The sequence below is a fragment of the Pteropus alecto genome, unplaced genomic scaffold (genome assembly GCF_000325575.1).
Source record: "Pteropus alecto unplaced genomic scaffold, ASM32557v1 scaffold125, whole genome shotgun sequence".
NCBI lineage: Eukaryota > Metazoa > Chordata > Mammalia > Chiroptera > Pteropodidae > Pteropus > Pteropus alecto.
In genome coordinates this window covers 331,398-337,423 of record NW_006436888.1, presented here as the reverse complement: position 1 = coordinate 337,423, position 6,026 = coordinate 331,398, and positions in this window count along the sequence as shown.

Genomic DNA, 6,026 nt, shown 5'->3' with positions numbered 1-6,026 from the left:
GGCTGGGAAGTAGGGATCCCAGGAGGTGGCTCTGCTTCTCCAGAGCACTAGCTGCTTGATACCAGGGGATTTGCACAGACATTTACATAGTGACAACCCTGCCACTGTCTATGGGGCGGGGAAAGGACTTGGGACAGGTGGAGGGCTCTGGGGAAGGGCAGGAGGCTAAAGTGAGGATGATCCCTTCTTAGGGCACAGTGGGGCCGGGGTGGTCTGGAAGAACCCTATGTGGAGGTAGAGAGAGCACGTCCTGCTAACTTGGTCCTGGCTTTCTTCCTCATGGTTAAGGACAGGTTATATCCCCCTGACATTTCAAACATTTGGGAGTAAAGGACATAGGTGTTCGCATCAGTAGACAGGGTAGGGTGACAAATGGAGCCTAAGCTTTAGATCCTGACCAAATGGTCTGTCATATGGTAATTATAATGGCATCTGGCCCATGGCAGGTGTCCCCAAAGTAGTAATCATTGTCAACGAGAACCAGGCACCATGCTGAGTGCTTGTCATTCTCCATCTTGCTTAATGCTCATGATAACTGGGACTATTACTAACCCTGTTAGTAACAGATGAGGAAACCGAGGCACAGAGAAGTTAAGACTCACCCTGGTTTGCACAATCCGGAGAGCTAGGATTCAAAGCAAACATCCAGACTCCAGGGTGCAGCGCTTCACCTCCACACTGTGTTCCATCACAAGGTTATTGCTTTTGCTAAAAGCAGCACAGAGAATGGGAGGTGGGTGTGAGGGGAGGGGGGCTTCACCCCCTCTGACAGCTGCCATCATCAGCCCAACAATCCGTCACTCGGCTCCACAGAGTTAACCCCCTCTGGGTGGGCCCCCTGGGACCAGGACTGAGGGGCAAGGGTCCCCGCAAAAAGGAAAGTTGAATGTCAACTGTCATTGAAAAATAAAATTCTTTTTAAAAAGGGAAGTTGAAGATTCCTAAAACCAAAGGCGACTACCCCCAAAAAGTCAGATGGAGAGAGGCCTCATAGTGCTGTTTGAGTCCTTTCCAGACCTAACCGTATGTGGCTCTGCAGGAGCCTGAGGGGACCTGCTTTTTCATGCACAGATCAGACAGGTCTGTCACAGGGCTGTCAGCTGCTGCTGGGTTGTGGGGGTGGGGTGGGGAGGGAGGCCTCAAGGTACAGAAAGGTCAGTGCTCTCTTTCAAGTGCTGGAGCCTGGCCTCCTCCAAGACACCATCCCTGGCTCTAATTTACAGGAGCCACCCTGCTCCGAGCTGCAACGATCTTCTCATCTGTATTGTCACTGGGCACCTGTTAACAGCCTTACATCATTGACAGGTCCCTGCTGATGCATGTGTCTACACTCCAGGAACCCTGAGGCAACGTGACTCCAGTTGACCTGGGGTGAACATCAGCTCTGTTCGCTGTGTGAGCATGGGCAGGTTACTTAACCTCTCTGAGCCCCTGTTTCCTTCCCTACTGAAATTGGAGTACTTCCAGCCTCGTGGGATCTGTGTTGAGATTAAATAAAATGGCATGTCAGAACTACAGGATACAGAGCAGACCCTGGAGAAAGGGGAACTCGCCAGAGTTGGAGATAGTCCCTTCTCATAAAAACGTGAACTGCCGTGGGGGCCACCGTGAGCTCTGTGCCCAGTTGAAAGCGCCAAAGCTCCTTGAAGTTACCCTGAAAGATGCTGAATGTCTTTAGCAGCTCCAGAGGGAGCATCTCCTCCCTCGCCCATGACCTGTCCTAGGGTAGAGTCATTCCACAGACATTTAGAATGACAGGGAGGGGCCGCTTGGTGCTACAGAAAGACAAAGGATTTATTGTGTGATCTTGGGCCTGTCTCTGCCCCTCTCTGGGCCTAAGTAGACCAGGGGGGAAGGGGGAAACCCGACCCATAAAACTAAAGGCAGAATCCTGCATGGGGTATCTGGAAGTGTGGGTTCTGGGTCTGGCTCTCCCCTCTCCAGGCCTCAGTTTCCTCATCTGTGCAATGGAAGGCCTTCTTGGATGGCCCTTATCTACCCTTTACGTCAGCCAGTCAAAACCCTAAGCATGAATTTGCCCTCTGTCCTACGGGTTCTCTCCAGACGCTGCCACATCCCAAGCCCAGACCCTCCTCACTTCCTGTCTGGACCTCTGTGTCCACGTCAGGCTGACAGTTGAGATCCCTGAAGCTCAGCTCTGCGCCCATCATTCCTCTGCTCTGATGGCTCTGGAACCACCGCCTGCGGGATCATAGCCGAGCTCCTGGCCTTGGAATTCGCGTCCTCCCCACCTGGCCCAGCTCACCCGTCCTCCCCATCCCTGTCTTTCCAGCGCGCCCCTCTCCTGCGTCATGTGCACCAAACTTTGCCACACTGGCCTCCTGGAAACTGGGTCTCTGGAGACTGTTCCCAGGATGGCATTCTAGTCACCTGCCCTGCTAGACACTTAGGGAGTTGTGAGGATAATTACCAAACAGTACCTTTTCCAGGGTGTTATGTACCAGGCACTGTGCCAAGCGCTTTATATACATTATATCATTTAATTCTCACAACCACCCTGCAAAACCACCATTTTTATTCCCATTTTTAAGATGAGAAAACCGAGGCTGAGAGGTTAATGAATTTGTCGAATGTCACACATCTAATAGGTGGTGATGCTGGAATTTAGGCCCAGGCTGCTCAAGCTCTTAACCCCATGCTACCTGACTTTGGTGTGTTCTGCCCGCAGGAGCTGTCATTGCTACCCCTGCCATGCCATGGGGGTGGGGGATGGTGCTGCCCTCCTCAGTGCCGGTTCCACCCCAAGGCCAAGGTGCTGGGGAAGGATCAGTTGCAGCACAATGACTGTACGTGTCAGTTCTGAAGAGGGAGAAAAAACATGCTGATTGCTGAGAGGCCCTGGGATGTTTGCAGGACACCTAGAAGTCAGGTAAAGCTTGGGGGCAAAGGGGTGGAAGAGACAAAAAGCCTCTAAATTAACTGGAGCCCCCTGGGTGTGGCACTAATCCCAGGGTGCAGGAGGGCTGGAGAACAGACTGGCTGAGAAAGCCATTAATCCAGTGGGCACTGGCTGAGCCCAGATCCAGAATGCCACCAGGCTCAGTCCACGAGGTCTGTCCGTAGTCCCTGAGCTGAGATGCCCCAGGCTGGGTGATCTCCACGGTCCCTTCTGGCCACGTAAGAGGGGCATCTGGATGCATATGGGGCACCTACCACCCTCGAAGACAAAGGCTCAGGAACGCTGGGGTCACTGTGATTCTTCGGGGCTGCACACAGAGCACATGCCCTGAGGTGGCCCAGGCCTCACACAATCGTCACTCTCATGGCCCAGTGCAAGGCCCAAGGTCCCCATGTTCACACCTGTGTGACCGCTGATCACCAAGGCAACAAAGAGCTTTGACTGCTGATGCAAAGTACGTGCGTGGGGGCAGCCGTGGAGATGGGGACCCAGAAGCCGCCTTGCAGCACCTCCTCCAGGTGCTCACGGAAGGGAACTGGCTGGAGGTGGCTTTCCTCGACCTCCTTCTTTCTCCTTTCATGGGGAACAGGGCAGCCCCTAAGAGGGGCCTGACCCCGGGTACTGGGGACTGCATCAGCTCCCCACCCCCTGCACCCCATCTCCCCAGTCTCTTTCCTACTAGTACTCCCTCCTCCAGGACAAAATTGGGCAGCTGGAAACCTAGCTCCAGTCTGGTTTAAGGTGAGGCAGGGGCGGGCAAACAGGGCCTTCTCAGGTCTGGGAGATGGGCCGCCCGAGCCAGCCGGCTTGGTTCAGAGACACTGTGGAGGAGGCTTCCTGGGGCAGCCTCAGAGCCAGCTCAGAGGGCCCAGCCTCCTCGGTCACCGCTGTGAGAGGTTAGAAGTCAAAAGTGAAGTGGCCCCTGGGGGCTGTGGATACAAGGCTCAGCTAAGGCCTGAGGAAGAAACGCTGCTGCGGTTGAGACACCCACTTGAGCCCAGAGGTTCACTTAAGCGTCCTCACCAAACTTGGCTCAATGACCTCAAGCAGCCTGTGTCTCAACTAGAAAAAGATCTGGAGGTTCCAAATGACCACAAGCTCAATAAGAGCCAAGAGGGTGACAGTCACTAAAGCCTAAGAAAAGAAACTTCATGGAGCCTCTGCGATGCTTTCAAACATTGCATCTGCTTGGCACAGTCCTGTGAAGGATTTTTATCCTCATTGTACAGATGAGGACGCCAAGGCTCAGGAGCCTAAATGATTTCTATGGAAGGACTAATAGAGATCAGAGGTAGAATGACTAGTCCAAGGTCACGCATGCTCCTCACCACCAGCTCCATCAGGTCCCCGATTCCCAACTGCTTCTCCGCTGCTGTCACTTCACCTGCCCTCCCCCAACCTGGCACCTTCACCTCCATTTAACCAGGGCAGGTGGTGGCTCCAGGCCATTGCTCACACTGTTCCCTCATCCCCCAGACTTGGGGCTGGTGGCTCCAAGTGGGCCCCAGTGCCTGCCCAAGTGCCCAAAGTCTCTTTGCATGGTCACTGAAGTAAGTCACCGTGTCCACAATGGGACAAAGAGCCCCTTCATTTCCCTGCTGTGGCCGGGGGCCCAGCCACAGGTCTGGGCTTGGACAGTGAAATATTTGACTGAGGGCGGATGTCCCTGCCACCACTGTCCCACAGGCTGCCAGTCGGGCATGCACTCTAAGGAAATGAGGGGCCACCTGTGCCGGCTCCTGGCTGCCAGGCTGACTAGGGGCTCCTAGGGGTCCAGAGGAAGTGTCAGGGTGCAGACCCATCCCCTTCGCAATGTCATGTCATTTTCATTAATTTACCCACCATGTGTTCATCCTCACAATTCCTATGTTCTCTGGAGGCCAATGTAGTAAACAGTAAGAGCCACCAGTATTTGAACCCAGGCTGTGTGCCCGGCATCGTGCTCAATGCTTTAGATGTCACATCCTTGGATACTGACTGCAGCCCCGAAGTTACATTCCATCTCTCTCATTTTACAGACAAGGAGACTTTAAGGCACAGATGGTTGAAATAACTAGTACAGCTAAGTGCACCTTACCCAATAAAGTCAATGTCAAGGCTAGATGAGACGAAGTAGGTGAAGCACTTAGCCAGTTATCATTCAACTCTGCTACTATCTGGGTCGTGGAAAGAGAACTTGGCTTTGGAATCAGACAGACCTAGGTTTATGTCCCAGCAATACGATCCCTTTGGCAAGTCCCTTCACCTCTCTGTACCCCAGCTTCGTCTATATATGGGGGCATGGCAGCACCTACTTCATAGGGCTATTGTGAGAGAGAAAACATATGCAAAGTCCTTGGTGCATGTTGTCTCAGGGTTCTCCAGGGAAATAGGATGCACGAAGAGTCAGAGAGAGATTTATTGTAAGAAATGGGCTCATATGATTGCGGTGCTTGGTAAGTCCAAATCCTACCGGTAGGCTGGTGGGCCAGAGACCCAGGAAGAGCTGTGGTCGAGTCCAAAGGCAGTTGGCTGGCAGAATCCCTTCTTCCTCGGGGGAGGTCAGTTCCGTTAGGGCCTTCGACTGATGGGATGAGGCCCACCCACATTACAGAGGGTAATCTACTTTACTCAAGGTCTGCCGATTTAAATGTTAATCTCATCCAAAAACACCTTCATGGAAACATGTGGATATTAACTAAATATCTGGGCACCATGGCTCAACCAAATTGACAAATAAACTTAACTATCACAGCACATAATAGTGGTTGTTATAACAATGGGCAAATGGGTAACACTGTTGAATCATTAATTGTGTCTGGCATTGTTCTGAGCACTTAAGTGAATTAGTTCATTTAATTCTCATGACAATTTTGTGTGTATGAATGTGTATTATTATTATTCCTATCTTAGAGATGAAGAGACAGAAGGTCAGAGAGGTTACACAGCTTCTTGGAGCTGAGATTTGAACCCAGCGCATGTGGCTCTAGAGTTCTCGCCACCTGCAGCAGATATTCCCACGCATCAGTGCCTGACCTTCCCTCCATCACACGGAGGGCACTGTGCTCCCGATACCTAATGACACATAGGCAATGCCATGAGACTCAGAAGCTGACCGGCCCCACCA